The 19889-nt window shown below is 38.3% G+C and overlaps 1 protein-coding gene across 1 annotated transcript in view; it reads left to right on the forward strand.

The window, feature by feature from the left end:
• Positions 1-19889, forward strand: part of Lrp1b (LDL receptor related protein 1B) — a 1542993-nt gene that overhangs the window by 343160 nt on the left and 1179944 nt on the right. The window lies entirely within an intron of this gene.

Genomic DNA, 19889 nt, shown 5'->3' on the forward strand with positions numbered 1-19889 from the left:
AGTCCTTCCAAAAGCTGTGTCAACACAAGGTAACAACACTGTAACTCTGCAAAACTGTTCACAAGCCTTTCCCTCCCAATTTCTTTTTATGTATTAAAAAGAAAGGACACATAGAGACTAGAGCACATAGAAAAGCAGCATCGCCTTTAGTGGCTTGGAGAACGAAGCAAGCATTGTGATGATTTATTCTTGTAATAACCATTTCCCAAACATGACTCTATTGCAGGTAGTTCTGAAAAAGACACTCCTAAGTTTGTGTTGGGGAGTGTATTTGAAGATGAAAGCATCCAAGTGGGGAGCAGGTAGAAAGAAGATTAAAATTAGATCCAGCTTTTTTATTTTCTTAAGGATAAGCTTTAAATTCAGCCATTAGAAAACAAAGGTGTTTTGGGAAACTGAGCAAAATTGACTTACTTTATTTTTCTCTTTTCAAGGTGTGATCTCAGGATAGTGCACAAAACCAACTCGGGGGGGGGGGATAGAAATGAACAGCAGGGCTGAATATTGAGAAGCAAATAAATTATGACTAGAAGTGAGCCAGTAGCAGGGAGATTTAAATGAAAACTTTTTTATGTCTCAAGATGACAGAAAAGGAATGACCAAAGTAAAGTAATAAAGGAGCCACAACTTGGAAGAGGGAGATGTGAGCATCACAGTGGACGAGAAGAAAGCTTGAGATGTCGGGATGGAAGAAGAAGGAGCTCAGACTGCGTCAGAGTGACAAAGGGTTCATAGATTGTAATGAAGATAGTGTGGAACACTGTTGGAAGAAAATCATGATGATGCAATGGACAAGCTGAGCTGACATCACCGTTGTGGGGTATTATTTCCACAGTGAAATAATACTGAGCGTTGCCTAGGTGATAATCAGAATTTGGTGGTTCAAAGTTTGGAAACTGCTCTGTGGAAGTTTCTTAAAACACAAAAGTTGGCAAGAACAATCTACATGACGCAAGAAGAAAATCCTGTTCAACATGACTTGGTAGTCCATTATGGTACAAACTCCCGAGTCTGACTCCATGAAGTTTATTTCAGGCAAATTTCAAAGTAGAATAATTTGAGAAAAAAACTGATATAACACAATCCCATGTTCAAAATAAGGCATATTTGCATTGAAACTCTTTTCAAAGTGCATGCCATTTATTTCATGAATATGGGTTCTCTTGCTAGCCCACATGTATTATCTGAAGGGCCTACAGGAGAATCTGGTGGGGTCTCCATCATATAGATAGTATAGAGGTCAACCAACCTATTAATCATCTCTGGTCCTGCTTGTGGAAGTCTAGGTGAGCCAGGTGTGGCCTTGCTCAGAGATTACCTAGACTATTAACCATCTCTACTCCCAGGTTTCTGGACAAAAAACAAGTTACACGTTGCTTCCTTTGAAGAAGCAAGCCAGCATGTCTAACATTCCTCGTTTTCCTAGTGTTTATCTGTAAGAGTAAGGACCACTGTGTTCCTAAATCTGCTCCAAACCTGCACTATAGATTCAAAACAACTCTTCAAAAAGCAGAAAACTGGAAGTCTTACTTTTTTTTTATCGCTTTTTGTCTTTCTTATAGAGCGTAACCATAATGCAGTACACTGATGAAAAGAAAACATTTCATATAATATTAAAGACAAACATTGACCAAATATGGTTTCCTTTGAATTTACAGAAGCTAAAAACACTTTCAAAATAATTTGTCTATTTCTGACATACAAAAACTAATGTTATACCACTTTGTTTCATCTATAAAGCTATAACAATTATACAACTCACTTTATCAAGTTGTATAAAGATTAAATGTCTGTGAAAAGTAGCAAAACTAATAAAAACACATAACAAGCAAACACACCCAATATGAACTTGAATTTTGGATAAGCAAAAAAATGTAGGTAATATTTTATAGTTGATATGAAATACATTTATACTGAATACTATATGTTGTTCATTAGACATTTAAAATTAGTTGGATTCCCTGTATCTTAGCTGTGGAATCTACTTTTATTTGGGAAGTGTGCAAAATCCACTTTGGCATTTTGCAATAAACAGGAAAGAAGCTTTGTGTGATTGACAGTTTTCTTGTCTTTCAACTGTGTAGTCTAGGAGAGTGCAGCAGAATGTTATGCATACATATCCACCTGCTCTGAGAAAACACCGGCTATGTGTGAACAACTTTTATAACCGCTTAAAAGCTGCTCATTCTTTTGAGATTCATAAAAAAATAATTTTGTGGTTAAAACATTAGCACTAACAGACACACAATAACTGCTTCCTGGTTACCGTGGTGATCAAGGTAAAGGGTGTTCTGATGCCAGTCAAACTCTTCTGCACACCTGGCTACACAGTTAAAGAAACAAAGAACTCTTTTCCTTGAACTTTAGGATGCGTTCTATTCCATTAACTGCTAAGGTGGTGACTTAGATACACTAGAGTCCTTTTGAATTTTCTATTAGTCAAAAAAAAAGCAGTAACTAAATTCCTGTCCCTTTCTGGTTCTTTTCCTTCATCTGCATACCTATGCTATTGGGGCACCAATGCCTCTTGTCAATGCTAAAGCACCTTGAATAGATTAATATGTCAGTTGTTGGCAGACTTTCCCAGCCTTAAGTAATTCTTGTTCAGACTTTATAACTTCATAAGAGATATTTACATATAAAAGCCATTCAAGGGTCCACACCAGAAGCCAACCTGAATGAAAAGCAAGCGCACTTCTTGTATACTTTTACACCAGACAATAGAGGGCATGGTATAAAATCACACATCTTCATGAGACACTTCTCTCAAGAAATCAGAGAATGTTACCCTCCACTAGCTAGCACTCTTTTCCCTTTTAATGCTCTTCTAATTGATAATAGTTCATTTTATTTAGAGTCACACACTTTGTCCCTCTCTCTAAGATGAGCTAAAGATACCACTTAAAGTTTACATTCATTGAAAAGTATTTTGGAGCTTGATAAGTGACCGATCAGTCAAAAGCATTTGTTGCTCTTGCAAAGGATCTAGGTTCAATTCTTAGCACTCAGATGATAGATCTCGACGATTTGCAATTCCCGTCTAGGGAATCCACTGACCTCAGGCTCTTGAGCACAAATGCAGTGCTTGTAATGACATGTAAACAAAGTACTCATACACATGAAAAAATCTTAAAAGTATATTAGTAGTGTCGACTCAGAGAAAACTGAAAACTAAACTGAGCTCAAGTGGATTCTAATTGACCCCTGACCATTGTCTAAGTGGCCAATACAAGCATGATAACAGAAGAAAGAATAGCTGATATACTGGCTACCCATTTGCTAAGGATACACAGTAATTTGATCTGTCTACAGGCACTGGGACTTCTTGCAGTATATACCATTTACTCTATTGTCTATGTCCTTAGCTTCTAGTGGGAAGATAACAGTAGGATTCATAGCATTCGTTGAACATCTACTATGTACAGCTTTAAAGTAAACACAGAAAATTTGCAAATGGCAGGTTTGAATGCACAGTGTTGCAGAGGAAAATTGCATTCCCCAAATCTGTGAAACAACGAAGCATTAGTGCTTCTAAATTGTTCTCTCGATGTCTCAGACTGCACTTGAAAGATCTGACAATAGACTAAAAACTTCATGTTCCATGTAAACGATAGTCTTTGACCAGATGAGTGATCTTCCTGTGGCTTCCATCAAAAACAAGTTAGCAGTTCCTAGTTTGGATGTAGAGTCTGGTCAGAAACAGGATACAGTAGGCATTAAAGTAGCTTTTGCTAGTTTTGGAAAGAATGGGTGAATTATGAGACCCTGATGGACCTCAGGTGGCTGTTTCGTAGCCTTGATTTGATAGAACATACAACTCTTTGTCCTGACTATAGCTAATTCCTTTGCTTCTCTGAGTAGCCACAAAAATGCATAAAACTACATGAGAATAACTAATTAGAGTTCTCTCACCTTGTTCATTTCTATGTATGGTCATATGACCAAAATGGAAAGATAATTTTAAAATGTCTATAAATTACTTCTGTTTATTCTTATTTTGATAGGGTGTGCCTAAATGGCACCATTTATTTTTGAGTTTTTATTGATTTTTTTATTGGCTGGTAAGACCTATTCAGCATTTATTATGTTAATATTTATTGATTTCTTTTTGGATGATAAGTCTTATTCAAATTTCTTTGTGCATTAACTCATCAACTCATGACAACCTTTGACATTAACTTTCCCTAGCAGGATAGACAGATGAAATTTAAGGCAAAACTCAAAGGAAGAAAAACTAGAAAGCAAAGACTCAAGATTGTCTTTCAAGCTGCCTAACTTAAAACGCTAATCTAAATTCACAATGATTTCCTATTGTATTTAGAAACCTAGTACTCAATGTTAAATATTTATGTTCTAGATCCCAAGACGGTGGCGAAATGTGCTAATCTCATTTAGAATTGTACTTATAGCATAATCATTTATCTTCCACGTCCCAAATACTTTCAGATTCGGAGGAGATTTGCAGCACTAACATGGCTACACTTTAAGCACTTTAGCTTTGATTTCTATATGACCTGTTGTGTGACCTGTGGAGTGTGCGCCAAGAGATGGAAATCGCAGTGGCTGGAGAAGATGTCGGAGACTCATGTCATACAGGACAGAGGCGATTACTGAGGCCTGAAAAAAATCCTGATCCCTGGCATATCTGACAGTCATTTGGATCTCTGTCTCTGGCATTAGTTCACCAGTGACAAGAGGCTCTCTGTCGGGATGGAAACAGATGTCAACTGCTCAAGCGGTGTTGCTCGCAGATAAGGTGAAAGCAGTTCCAGGCTGTGAAAAAGCAGTTAGCAGAAGATGAAAGAGCTTGCCAAACCTAGAATTTTGAGGCAATTATTCACGGGTTCAATCCTGGTCTTTGTCAATTCCCAGCTTCCCACTCAGCCTCATTTTGACATGATTTACCCTTTTAATACATAAACACTTGACCCTCTGGCTTCTGTGGATCACATTTACCTTCCAATATCTCCTTGGATGCTATCCAGCCCCTCTGTGAATGAGATGTGTTTACTGCAAAAGGCATTATGAAAAGGGAGACTCGAGCATGACCTTGGGCTTTCTCTGTGGACACAACTAAGTCGGAGTGGTGGTTCTCACCCCTGTGCGTGCAATAGAGATCTTTTAAAAAACACAGGTGACAGTCCCACTCCTTGGATTTTGCTTCCGTTCTGAAGATCTGGGGCAGAGACTGAAGAGCTGTGCTCCAGACAAGTTCTCTGACGATGTTTGGTGCCCTTAGAATCATACTTTGGGGGAACAATTTACATAATTTGGGGGAACAGTATGTGGGCCCTGGCTGCTGTATTTTCCTACTTACTCATCAGATGAAAGACACTCAAACTTAAGTGGCTTACTCAAAAAAATTACCACAGAGAATGGTGTGTATGAGATTTTATGACTCTTGCCCTGAGCTGCTTCTGGTTTAGATCCTCACTCTATCTATGTATTGCTTTGCGTCTGAGTCGGCTTCTCCTGAGGATAGCTCTTTGATGGGAGGCTGGCCACAGCTGTTCCAGGCATCTATTTGTAAAGATTGTTTTTATTACTGTTTAGTGTGTGCGAAGCAAAACGTTTCTTTCTCAGTATGTCATAAGAAACACTAAGGTTGATTTTATTATGCAAACTGTGGTCATATGTTGTTGATCGTTAACCAAATCCTGATGCGAAAGTGGTTAAAATATCACGCAGGCCCATTTAAAAGGACCAGAGTTTTTAAGAGAGATGTAATAGCCAAAGTAAGAAGAAACCGAGAAAATCCAATCCTGTGTCCCTCCCACCCACTGCCACCAAAAAAAAAAAAAAAAAAAAAAAAAAAAAAAAAAAAAAAAAAAAAAAAAAAAAAAAAACAAAAAAAAAAAACACTAAAGAATTTCCTTGAAGAAAAGAAAATAAAGACAATGAAATACATCTGAAACCCACCACATATCCTCTTCTTTCCTTTAATTATGGTCAGGGAGCAACACTCTCTGTATAGTTTATTAAAAGCATGCTGTCACCACTGAAATGGAATAATCAGAGTTAAAATCATCTGGAACCAAAATCTATTTCTAGATATAGATTAGATCCTTATGGAATCAACTTAAAAACATGAATTAAAACTAAATATCAGTCCACTAAAAAACTTACCAAGCTTCTTTAATTTACAGCTTTATCTGTTTGAATTTAATATTTGAGTTGATGCTAATTAAATAAGGAGATAGATGGAAAAAGGAAGAAACATACATGCACATGACGTAAGAAGGTGCAAATCTGAAAAGAATTTGAAAGTCAGTCAGCTGGTAGGATGCACTCTGTAGTCATGGGCAACTAGAAAGTAATATTACAAGTAGGCTTAACATTTATCCAGTTTTCTTATCATTTATACCATGTCTTTATTTTTAATTATTTAGAAAAGTAAAAGGGAACAGTAACCCAAACTTGTTCAAGATATGTTATACATTTATTTATTATATTTGAAAGTAAGAAGAGAAGAGAAGAAAGCCTGACTGTTGGTACGGTTAATGTAAGATTCTAAAGGCCTGCTGTAAATGTTGCAGGCAGGCAGGAGCCTATATAGTTTAGGCTGGGATGCAAGAGGCCTTTGTGAAGAGTCATGCCTAAGAATGTGAGATGCCTTTCCTAGTGTAACATCCAGTCACAACCACTTCACCTCACTTTAAGTTTGGGGTACGATTTATTTATTTTTTTTAATATTATCGGTTCAAGGATTGATCATGTGCTACGAAGGACTAGTCTTCAGAAGAGGAAGAGTTGCTGAGCATGAATTTTGCTCTGACAGATTAGCACAGTAAGTGCCCTTCTTTTCCTATTACTTAGGCAAAACCAGAGAAAATTGCCATCCCTAAGGAGATCAGATAAAAGGACAAAGAAGTCCTGTTAAGAGCACGGTGACCTGACGCTCTTTTATACACGAATCTAGGCAGCAAAGAAAGAAAGGATGAAAGGAGGGAGAGAAGAAAGGTTTACAAATCCTGCACGATAATCACAAACAGGCAGGGCTATCAAAAGGAGCTGCAGATTCTTGCAGTCAATGAGCTTCTCCAGAGCAACCCATGCCCTCTATGCTGAAGGAAAGCAAGGTTTCTGCAAATGCAAAACACAGTTTAATTTGCCCTCTGGTTTGGTCCCTTCCGGAGCACTATTGCCCCCGACAGAGATCAGGAAAGGGATCCAGTATGAATTCAAATCCAAGACTTCAGCTTTAGTAAGACCAGCAGAAAAATAAGCACAAAGTACGTAGCCATTCCAGCAATACATTAAATATACTCAAACTCCTTTCCTCTATTGGAAGTTATTGCAATAACTTTAGTGTAGGATCTTCAGTTTGATGAGAAAGCTTGTTTCTGAGACCCCATTTCACCCTACCCTTCCTACTACGTATGCAGCAGCCTTCTGGCATCCCTGAATTCACTGGAATTTGCCCCGACAGATCTATTTGCTGTATTCGTATTTAGCAATTTTGATGCTTCTAAAGGTCTCTTATTCTTCTAAACCAAAACAGTCATGAAAGAAATACTTGTCCTCATGCAAGTGCACTGGCTTCTTGTCCTGCTTCTACACTGACTTCATTGTTGTCTCCTGAAATAGCAGCTGCATGGTGCAAGTGACGAAGAAAAAAAAAAAGGGACAGCCTTCCTCCAAAAGTGAGGCAGGGAATGCTTTTTGGTTTTGTTGTGAGATCCATGCTTGCTGCATTCTTTATTCGAGTTGCTTGCTTTTGTCCTTGAAAAGGACTTCTTAGGAAAGAAATCGTCTAAGATAGGAAGATGAGACCATCAACTGCTCACAAGTCCTACCATTGATCCTAATACTTTTTCCTTTTTAAAATTTAATTAAAACAATTACTGTATCACTCCTGCTCTTTCCTGCCCACTCCCACTCCTTTCCGGATTTATGACTTCCTTATCTAACAATTGTTTTTGCATTTACATATGAATGAATAATTTTATAAATAGATTCTGTTTAGTTCACTCAATGTTAGCCGAATATACGTGTTTCTAGGGATGGCCACTTGGTATTGATTAGCCAATTTGGGGTCTCTTTCTTGGGCAAGACTGACTCTCCCTCTCTCAGTAGTTCTTAATTACCTATAACTCTCTTTGTCGGGGTGGAACAGTATGAGATTTTTGCCATCTACCCTGAGATGTCAAGTGTTGTCAAGTATTTAGGCACTCATATTGTTGAGATTTCATGAGTGTGGTATTGTTATACCTAGCAGGTACAATCTCACAGTCAATTTCCTGGTCCACTGGCTCTTAGAACCATTCTGCCCTGTATTAGGGATGGTCATAGGGTATGAGGTGCGGGAGCTGTGTTACAAATGTACTTGTCGGTGCTGAGTTCCCCATCGTTGTTTTCTCCATTTCGAGTAGCTGCGACTATCTGTAATAGTATCCCGTGGCTAAAATGAGGAACTCCTTAGATGATGGGCGAGAGTTACACTCACCTGTTATTTTTATTTTTATTTTTATTTTTATTGGTTTTTCGAGACAGGGTTTCCCTGTAGTTTCTAGAGCCTGTCCTGGAACTAGCTCTTGTAGACCAGGCTGGCCTCTCGAACTCAGAGATCCGCCTGCCTCTGCCTCCCGAGTGCTGGGATTAAAGGCGTGCGCCACCACTGCCCGGCCTCACCTGTTATTTTTATGGATGCTTTGTAGGTAAATCTTGGGGCAAAGGAGAAAGAATCAAAGCAAGGGATCATTTTCTTAAGACTCAGACTTTCCATAATTACAACAGAAAAACAAAATTGCAGGTCTAGTATATATACATGAATATCCTGAACTTTCCATTGACTCTTATTTTACCTTGTGCAAATGTCTTTCAATATTTTCCAGTATGGTGGAAGTGTGTAAGAATTTACAGGCTAATAACTTTCTCATGATTTTACATCTTAAGTAAGTAGAAGTGAAATGTATTGGGATTCTTCCATCTGCCAGAACTGCCAATGATAACTATGGCACTGCCTCTAATGACTGAAGACATTCTCGTTGAAAACTCACTAAGCTCCAGCAAGAAGTGCTTTAGCTCCGAAGCAGACAAGCCTTACTTAGGACTAAATCCAGCAATGCGTTACTGCATCGACTCTGCCACCCAAATGACTGACAGTTTCCCACTCTTCTGTTATCATGTAATCTTGAAGACTGGGAGATTTGAAAATATGAGAGATACATATTTTAAAGCAGTAACCATTAGTCTAGTATTCCTGAAAGCATTGGCTTACTTGTACATTTCAAACTCATCTTTTCAGCTAAGATAAATGAAGTAGTCTTGATAGTGCTGCTTTCTCTTTAATTTTCCTCGCTCTTGAGATTCCTTCAAAATATCAACCATGAAAAGCTCTTTGCTCCACACAGAAAGAATTAAGGGAGCACTGTTCCTTTATTCCCACAGTCTGGTTTTCAGTAGAATCTGTTCTTAGCTGATGCATGAGAGAATTGTGCTGACTTGGTATTTAATCAATGTCCAGGTCTCTGTTTCTCTGTTTTATTATGTTAACATGTTGCTATTACATTGGAAAGAATAGTTTGAAGGACAATAAAATGGTAAAATAGCATGGAAGAAAAATAAAACCTCAAGTTATTTAAAAACAGAACACAAACTCCTTCGTTGTATATACTTAATACTCTGTGCATATAACTGTGCCCAAATATGTGCTTTGTTATGTGCACCAGTGCAAATACATGAGGGCATGCATACACACGACATATGTGCACACTAAGGAACCAATGTGAGAGGATTAATGCAGAAAGTTAACCCTGGGTGTTATAAACATTTTTTTATTTACTTTTCTTGTTTTGATGAGACAGGGCCTTTCACTGGCCTGTTCTTATTGATTTGGGTAGACAGGCTTCCTTGTGAGCCTGAGGGATTGGTCTGACTCAGTCTCCACAGAGCTTGGATCAGAAGTATAGGCCATCACACCCATATTCTCTCACGTGGGTTCTGAGAATTGAACTCTGATTCCAGTGATAGCACAGCAATTTATCTTCCCAGCACAAGATTCATTCATATTAATTATATGTTGTAGCCCATTGAAATTTAGAGAACACTCAAAATGAGATTATTATAGGTGAAAATTCCTTTTAAAATTTGCTATGAGACATAAAGAAGTGAAATTTGAAGTGCCAGGAATTAATTAAGAACATCTGTGTTTATAATGTATTAGCCACTTTAATTTACCTCATCTCTGACCTCACAAGGAATATTTTGAGGGAAACACACCAACTTCCCAATGCTGGCCATTAGCCTAAGCACCCACCTCTCTGCTTTGGGGCCCATGGTCTGCAGAGTCTTTGAGCCGAGCCATTCTTACACACTTTTTACGTTCAGTACTGGTGATTTAAAGAACACTGTGTTATTAAGATAACTTGGTGGAGTCTTAGCCATGCACACCTTGCCTGGTTCTTATTTGGCACACTCTGCATATCACAGAACATGTGGTCTTTTTCACGTGCCTCTTAGTTTCTTGTGTTTAATATGAATATATGGATCTTCAAATCGAATTTCTTTAGTATTACAGTTTGTTACAAAATAAAGTATTGATTCCCCAATTCTACATTCTTTTAAACAAGTTTTACTTTACTGTAACCATTCGGGCCACATATGAGAATGGGAATTCCTTTGGCCCCTTGAAATCCTGCCCTGCACTGACTCATCCTATAGAAGCAAAAGTTATAGAAGATGGTCTTGAAGTTGTTTTGAAACAAACATACTACTGTGATGGTGTTTTTCTTCCATTGACATCTTAATAAGTCATTCTAACAGGATTAAGCCTAGTTGAAAAACTCAGAAGACAGGCTTGCTGTTCATCTACGTCTATAATCAGGTCTAATATTTTATAGAGATTGCCATACACCTGCAGTGATTACCATAAACCAGGTACTTGCACTGTGAGAATGTGCAGGAAAAAGAGAGGCTTCAACTGTGAGTTTGCCTGGAAGGAAAACCAATAAGACTGGCACTAAGAAGGCAGACATCAAGATCTTGAGATCTTTTCTCCACATTCGTTGTAAGCCCTCACATGTGTTTATAAGGATGTATGTTGAGCATGTGTGTGTGTTTATGCGTTTAGACTCACAAGGGCATATGTGTGTGCGTGCATGTGCAAGTGTGTATGCGTGTGTGTGTACATGTGGGGGGGGGGGGGGACACAGGCAAGTAAGTGTGTGTAATTATTTCTAAAATGTGCTCCAGAGAAAGATCAAGGAAAAGGATTAAATCTTTTACTTTCCAAATATTTTACTGACTTAAGTGATAAGGAATGCAATGTTATAAATGAAACACACAGAGGTACAAATGTCTGTGCTATAGCCATATAAAGGCAAAAGAAACAGAAAATTCGACGGACACTTAGAAAATTACACTCGGTTTAATTAATTCACCAATTTCACTCTGATGTGACTTTTCATTACGTTTTAACAAAAATCAGTCATATCAGATTGAACCCTTTAGTCTTCCTATGTAATTAAAATACATGCATTTCATGATTCAGTTTTGTTTTGTTTTAAAATGTGCCTTGGTTGCTGGTCTCTTTATAGCGGGGTTTTCTTCACACGAAAGGCTTGGCTTTATAGTATGAACCAAGTTAATATAGGTGCACATAAGTAACAGCAACATTCAGGAGTTAGAGGCAGGAAAATAGCAAGTTCAAGGTCATCTGGAGATACACAGGAAGTTTTAGGCTCCATAAAACCCTGTCTTCAAATAAAATAAACCCATGCTCATGTGAATACTCCCTGAAAACATACCAAACAGGGTTTAGTTTAGGAACGTTGCACCCTCAGGCATGCCAACAAGACAGGAAGTGTAAAAGTATTTTCATCTCTACGGATGCAGAGATAGAAATGAGAAGGAAAAATGTGCGAAGGGAGCTTCCTTCCACAAAGGGCATTTGAGTTTTAGGAAATCATTTGGCAAAATCAGTTTTAAAACAACAACAAATATAGCCCGCTTGATTACTGAGAAAGTCAACGGTGGGTGGGGAGGCAGTTCAGATAAAATTTTTTTCTAATGATAATTGAATTATCACTTTTCTACAAAACCGCCAACTCAAAGACCCTGATACTTTGTCCTTGGCATTAACAAGCACATTTTGATATAAGTTACCTAATACATTATCCCGAATGTTGTATCTATCCCAGATAGGAGTATTTCCACAGAGTGAGGAAGCTTGTATATTGGCTTTCACATCCTGGCAGTGTTACCCGCAGTGCTGTGTATGAGTGAAGCCCTCAGTGCTGGTTACCAGGGCATCCATGGCAGTGTGATCTCTCACTCATTAGCACCTCGTTCAGTTACTCATAGAGAACTCCCAGGATCCTTCCTACCATAGTCATGCTAATTACGTAGCACTTCATCTCTCTTATATGCTGGCTTCTAGAAGCTTGGGGGGAGGAAGGAGGAAACACATTAACACTTTTTAAATAATTCTTCTTAATATAAAGAACTTTCAAGGAAAAACTTACCACATAGCTAGATAGATACAGCCATTCAAACATGCAATGGTCCAAGTCCATAGTCTGCACAGCTAAGCAAACTTCTAAGCTTAAAACACTCATTTTGAAGCCTTGAAGCTTTGCCATGGGTTTGACACTTCCACTATCCCCGGCATTTTTATGCACTTGCACACTAAAAACGTATTTTTAAAAGAAGTGGTAAAGAAAATGAAAGCAAGAAGGGGCTGGAGAGATGGCTCAGTGGTTAAAAGCACTGACTGCTCTTCCAGAGGTCCTGAGTTCAATTCCCAGTAACCACATGATGGCTCACAGCCATCAATGGGACCTGGGTCCTCCTCCTGGCTTGTGGGCACACATGGAGGGAATGCTGTACACATAATAAAGAAATAAATACTTTTTTTAAAAAAAAAAAGGAGAAATTCTGCCCTGCCGTCTCAGTGGGTGAACGCATCCCTCATGGTTCTGACTTTCTTTCTCATGATCTCTCTCCTTCTGCTCCTCATCAGAACTTTGGGAGTTCAGTCCGGTGGTCCAATGTGGGGCTCTGTCTCTATCTCCATCCATCGCCAGGTGAAGGGAACATGCGACCAAATCGGACTCTCTGAAAGTGGCTGATGGTGGAGGCTGACCGAGGAGCCAAGGACAATGGCGATGGGCTAAGTCTCTATGACATGGACGGGCTCTGTGTGAGCCTTGTCAGTTTGGTTGCTCACCTTCCTGGACCTGGAGGGAGTTGGGAGGACCTTGGACTCAACATAGTGTAGAGAACCCTGATGGCTCTTTGGCCTGGAGAGGGAGGGAGTGGGGGTATGGGTGGAGGGGAGGGGAGGGAAGGGGGAGGAGGAGGGGAGGAGATGGCAATTTTTAATAAAAAATAAATAACCTGGAAACAAAAAAAGGAGAAATTCACAATAGGTAAAACTAGAAAAACTGTCATCTTTACAACCTTTCGGGACTCATGTGCCCTTTGCCTGTGTTCCATCCTTCCTCATCATCTAGAGCACTTGGTACCTAATACTGACAGATCTCCTTTCAGTATGCTATACTAGTCCCAGGCAGATAACTGTTTACACACATGTGCACACATTACAGGCTAGACTTTACATAGGAAAGACAACATTATTTCTCTTTTTTCCTAAGATTGAGAAACCTCATTAGACATTACACATTCTAAATTCAACTATTTTTCCTGTAAATTTTGTGATTTCCATTTTTTGTAAGAACTGAGTAGTCTTCCCTTTTGTATATGTTCCAGATTTCCATTATTCATTCATCTGTTCGGAGACAACATATTTATGAATGGTGTTACTATTTCACATTTAAAGATGCAGTAAAAAATTTATGATCAGAACTTCTCAAGTTAAAACGATTTCTAGAGTAGTTAGTCAGAATGAAAGTCTGTGTACTTTTCTCACCCCGTAAATGGGTAGGACTTCTCTTTGTTTTCTTCTTGCTTCTTATTCAAACTAAAAATTTGCTCAGGTAGAAAAGTAGAAACCAAGAACCGAGAAGCAGAGTTTAGAAGTGAATGCTTAACGTTTAGGGTTTTGTAGAAAAACAGAGCCATATGATATGATTTTATACTAAATATGTACACAACTATTTTCATTATAAAGACATGGCTCTTGCCATCATAAACCAATTGTAATGTTCAGGTCCAGGAGGACAAAGAAGTTTGTGTGCTGTCGCTAAATGTTCTACACGCAGGCTAAGTGTGTAGGTAGAAGAGTGTTACTTCAGTTTAAAAACGATCAGACAAAAGGAGGAACAAACTTTTGCTTCAACACTCAAATTCAGTCCTTCCATAGACAGGGTGAGCTCCTCTCGCACTGCAGAAGGCAATCTTCATCCTTCTACAGTCGCAGGTGTCAGTCTTCCCCCATGCACTCACCACAGGACACACTAGAGGGAAGGGTATTCAGATATCTCAAACCCTTGCTGTTTTGTGAACCTCACACAGAGAATTACCTGTCATCATCACATAAAGGTGCTAGACATTCAGCAAATACACTAAAAAGGATGGGGGAATGAAGAAAAACAAAACCCCTTCATTCAACTCACGATTAACTTTTGGGTCAAATATAAAAACCAGTTACTCTCTCTATATGAATACTTCCTCACATCTTTTTACTTTTCAGAACTGAGCTCTATGATGAAAATGTTTTGGAGACAGTCTCTGACACTGGCCTTTGATAAGCACGCTCTGGGGAGGAGGCCCTGGGCTTGCAGTAATGCTGAAACCTGCTCTTTTAAGAAAGCGAGTTTTATCCTGATGGTTATAATAATGAGAATGACCATTGTTGCATTCAGCTATATTTGTTTTTGTTTTCATGACAACAGAAGGAGACTATGGAGATGGGAGGAAAGATGGAGAAGAGCAGCAGAGAGAAAGATGAACAAGAAAGATTGCATATCAAATTGTGGTTTTTGAAAACCATTTTCTTTGTGCAATAAGTTAAAAGTGCATTTGAAAAGAAGGCTAGAGTAACAAAAAAACTTAAAATTATGCATGTGTATAAAGATATGCACTAACATATTGTGGCATTCAGTGTGGCCATGTGAGAGACACTTGCAATGCAGCCTCTGAAGCAGGAACTCTACAGCTCCACTTTCTAACCTGTGAGCAACATGCCCATAATACTACACTTCATTAATGCGACAGTCACTGATATCCCTTTACTAGAGCTCTAAAATAATTTGTAGTGTATGATTTCTTCATTTTTGCAGTGTGAGGATAAAACCCAGAACCTCTTATGTGCAAGGTTAATATGTGCCCCTGAGCTACATCCTGGCTGTTTCTGGCCTGTCTTGAAGCCAGTTTGCAAAGACTGAAAGCAAAGCGTGTGCTTAAAGTGACCAGAACGTTAGTCAGAAAAGACGCCACCAGCAGAGTAATAAACATCAGATTACAAAAAGTGGACTTCCATTTAGTTTCTCATTTATGGAGTTTTTAGGTCTTTTTTTTTTCTCTCTCGCAGGCGCTCAGGTAGAAAACAAGCTCTCATTATTCAAAGCTACAAGGTATTTTCAGAAAAATCAAGACGATATTATTATAACTTTAATAATAAAAATCTTCAGAAATAGTTAAGTAGATCAGGTGAAAGCTAGTGCAATCCTACTTCTCCTCTTCTAAATGATCTTTCCATGAATTTTTAAGTTATATAAGGGTTTGCTGATGCCCAGTGACACCACTGAGTTCTTATTCCTGCTTTCAAGTCTTGTTCTCAAGGATGCTAGGTGTGCCAGATCCTGTGCTACCTGCTAAGCTGAGGACCTAATGCAGCTGTCTGAGACGGCTACACTGGCGACAGATGAAGGACATAATATTTATTTCATCCTAGAAGTAGATTGTCTTGGCCCTGTTAGGAAAGTCCTCACACTAATTCATCAGTCGGGATGGACCAAATTTAATTATTTGTTCTTTCTGCTAGAATCTCTAAAGAGCTGGCATCTATGACTGAGAAAAGACTTGAGTGTGAAAATATACCATAAACCAAGTTAAGCCTCGTGTTGGCTTTCCCTTTATCAATTGCTCAATAAAAGTTCTTTGTTTTCTTTGACCTGAGGATTCACTGTGAGTAGGGATGCTGTTTCATCCCAGGCTTGTTGTCAAGCATATTTACAAAGCTAAAAGCTAAAATGCTGAAACAAATCCTAAAATATAGGAGATCAAATGAAATATGTTTCCTCCTCGTGCAGCCTTATGGCAGAGATATGAACATGTTCAACTCTATTGTCCCATTCAAGAAGCCTGGTGGGAGTGTCAGTGAAGGTCTACAATACTCAGTCATGATCCCACTATTTTATTGTACCAAGAAAGAAGTGGACAGTTTACAGAGGCAAATCTGTCTAGATTGTTATCTGCAAAAATATGCATGCATACATATATACTACGCACACACACACACACACACACACACACACACACACACACACACACACACACACACATATATATATATATATATATGAATCCTCCATTCACAACTGTGAGAACGTAACATGATCATATAAACCAATGAAAAGGCAGTGGTAATATGGATGTCCTTGTATCTAGGATGAAGGCTGACAAACAGAAAGAAACAATCAACGGTCTTTTTGAAGATGTTAATAGCACTGCCTCCCATGAGACATGTTATGTAGAGTACTGGCTGCAGTCCACAGACACAGGCTCCAACAGGGGTTTTCTGCTTTACATACTTGTCACCACCACTCTTGAGGCAGGGGGAGGGGCCCTTCAGAGAGCACCTTTCTCACATGTTCAATAAGTTCCTTTGTCAGAGTGAGGAGAAAAAAGCCAGTTATTCTGCACTGGGCGTTTCTCTGTGGTGAGTACCACTTTGCCTCCACTGTCAGTGTGCCCAATCAGCTAGAAATTCTTTCAATTGTGTGATTCATTAACTTGCTATTATTATGAAAAATTGGCTTATCAGAACATTTCTTTGTAATGTTCAGAAAGAAATAACTCATTAGCTCAAAGTCAACTAGAAGGAATAAAATCAGTTCTTACTCGACTATAAGACTATACATTAAAATATAAACAAAATTGAAGCTGCCATTTTGACTTAAAAAGCCTCATTTTTCTTGCTGGGGGGTTCACATTCACTCACCTTCCCTCCAGTGCAGTTTGGTGACAGTGGAGCTTCTTCAAGAAGGATACATATTGAGTAAGTAGGCACACAGAGCTTGACATAGTAAAATTAGAAATAGATTCCTTTCTTGAAATCAGAAAGTTTTCTGATGAATAAATTTTATTTTAAATTTTATTTTTTAACTGTTTTATAAATAATACCATTCAAAATTTCCACTTCCTCCCCTCCTCCCATTTCCCTCCTGCTCCCTCACTCATCCTCCACGCTCCCCCTCCATTCCAAAGAGAGGGCAGGGTACCCTGCCCTGTGGGAAGTCCAAAGTCTTCCCCCATCCACCCAGGCTTAGGAAGGTGAGCATCCAAACAGACTAGGATCCCAAAAAGTCAGTACATGCAGTAGAAACAAATCCCAGTGCCATTATCACTGGCTTCTCAATCTGCCCCAATTGTCAGCCAATTGTCAAATTCAGAGGTGGTTCAGTAGTTGACTGTTCAGTTTCCATGAGATTGCAGGCTTTCTGGGGGTTGAATTGTTGTTAAATTCTAACTATTGTAAACACAGTGATTTACAAAGGCCTTTTGGAGAATGATGCTTTTGCTGGAAATTGTTTCAGCCATTTGTGCAGTAGGAATAAGAGAGATAGAAGATGGATAATGGGAATAGGGAAAGGAATTCAGAATGTAATTATTTCTCATTTTTTCATTTATTAAGGAGAAATATTTCTGACATACAAGAGAAGAAATGTGACACTATTAACAACAATAGTCTTTAGTTATTTTTTATTGTTTTAAGGAGATTTCAGTAAAAAGACATACAACCTGAATTTTGTAACAGATAAAACTTTTACATCTTAGATAAGAACAGTTTCAGGAATGTGAATATATATATGTATGTATATATACATATATATATTCGTGTTTATGAAGACATATAATAATCACATGTATATACCCTCAAATATTAGCTTGCATTTTGTGTGAATTGCTGAATTTGTAAGCCGAGAGTATGCTGCTGATCAGGTATGACTTTTTCATGCAGAATTATCATCTTTACTCAATGACTGAGATGGCAGAGACCAAGGTGAATACAGACTCTTGCTTCACTGAATTTGTTGTTGTTCATAAGTCATTTTTCTTTCCCGCAGATCTCCTAAATTATGGTGGACAAGAGATCAAAGTAGTTTGTAAAGCAGATGCCAGTTAGACACCCACATTCCATGAGGTCCTTTAGCAGTCAGAATGCTTCAACTTAACCTTTCTTACTGTATGTATGCACTGACACCTATATCACTGGGCCTAATTTTCTAACATATAGAATGGATATATGCTCCAAAATAATTGATTATATGAATTATACCATGTATTTACTTTCCATTTGTGAACCATCAGTCCCTTGACTGTGCCTGTCATGTTATTTGCTCTTGAATTACCTAGTCATTAATTCTAATGATTTACTGGGTTTTGTCACTTTCTAAAAGCTTTTGCAAAGACTAATTTGGAAGAATAGTTTTTAAGCTATAAAATGAACTGGTAGGATTGTCTGGCCATTTTATAATTCAGCCTTTTTGTAAGCAAAGTTCAAATTGTAGTAATCATCTGACATGATCATCATTAGTGGCACTCACAGTGATCCTTGTGCCAACAACCAGTCTACTGTTCACCCATTTTTATCAGTTACTTTGTGACCCAATCCCTCAGGAGAGCAGCTAAAGGAAGAGGGGTAGGTATATTCAAGCCACAGCTTGAAGAGAAGCAGTCCATTCTTGGGGCAAAGGCTCGGTCATAGGAACAGGAGTTACCTTGTCACACTGGATTAACATTCAGGAAACAGGAAGATGAATGCAGGTGTTCAGCTCAACTTCTTCTAGTTACCTAATCTGGAACTCAAGTTCATTAAAGGGTGATGCTCATCTTTTGGGAGGGTCTTGTAACCTCAATAAAAAATGCAATCTAGAAACTTACTTACAGACATGCCCTTATATATTTTCCCTAGGAAATTCTAGATCCTGGCAAGATGACAATCAATATTAACCCTCATATCATCATTAGAAAAATATCAATTCTTCCTCCTTACATAGACTCAGTAGCAAAGTGATATTTGTTACTTGTCATTAAATATACACTGTTGTGTCTGTAAACTAGATTCTCAGGGAAGAAGTTGATTCTGTTTCATGTTTTTCTATTGGTTAAAGACAGACTAGCTTCCAATAAACCTCATTTAAAGAAGGAAATTTAAAGAAGAAAATAGCCAATCATTGTAATGAATACTAAGATGTATTTCCTCTTCAGTTAAACACAAGATCTCCTTGAACTTTAAAAATAATGAATGTGATGTCATTATCTCTTAATGTTTGAAAAAAATGTGTATTGCTTTCTAACAATGAAAGTTTCTCTTTACTTAAAGTATGCATCGTACAAGTACTTTTTCTTTGATATTTACTGGAAAAAGAATGATTGATTACAGAATAGGAGAGGCTCAAAGTAAATCTGGACAATAAAATCTGTCTGACTGTGCAAATATGAGGTTGTTTTGCTAATTGTGCTCAGCAGCCTTGGTTCCTTCAGATGCTAGAAAGTGCCACGTTACATAGTAGGTGCTCCCACTGTGGGCAGTTCGCTTATTAAATGCTGCAGCCACTGTTCTTAAAGAATACACAAGTTTGCCACATTTCCACCGCAGTCAAGTATATGCCATAAGAAACTGGGCTTATAATGTTGGGTTGCCAATTTATCATCTACTGAAGAACTCAATGAAAGCTTTACTGCATGAATGCACAGGAAGAAACAAATCTCATCCTTTATTTTAATGGAAAGGAGTTTATATTAGATATCATTTCCTTCCA

This window comes from Arvicola amphibius, chromosome 7 (assembly GCF_903992535.2).
Source record: "Arvicola amphibius chromosome 7, mArvAmp1.2, whole genome shotgun sequence".
NCBI classification, from domain to species: Eukaryota; Metazoa; Chordata; class Mammalia; order Rodentia; family Cricetidae; genus Arvicola; species Arvicola amphibius.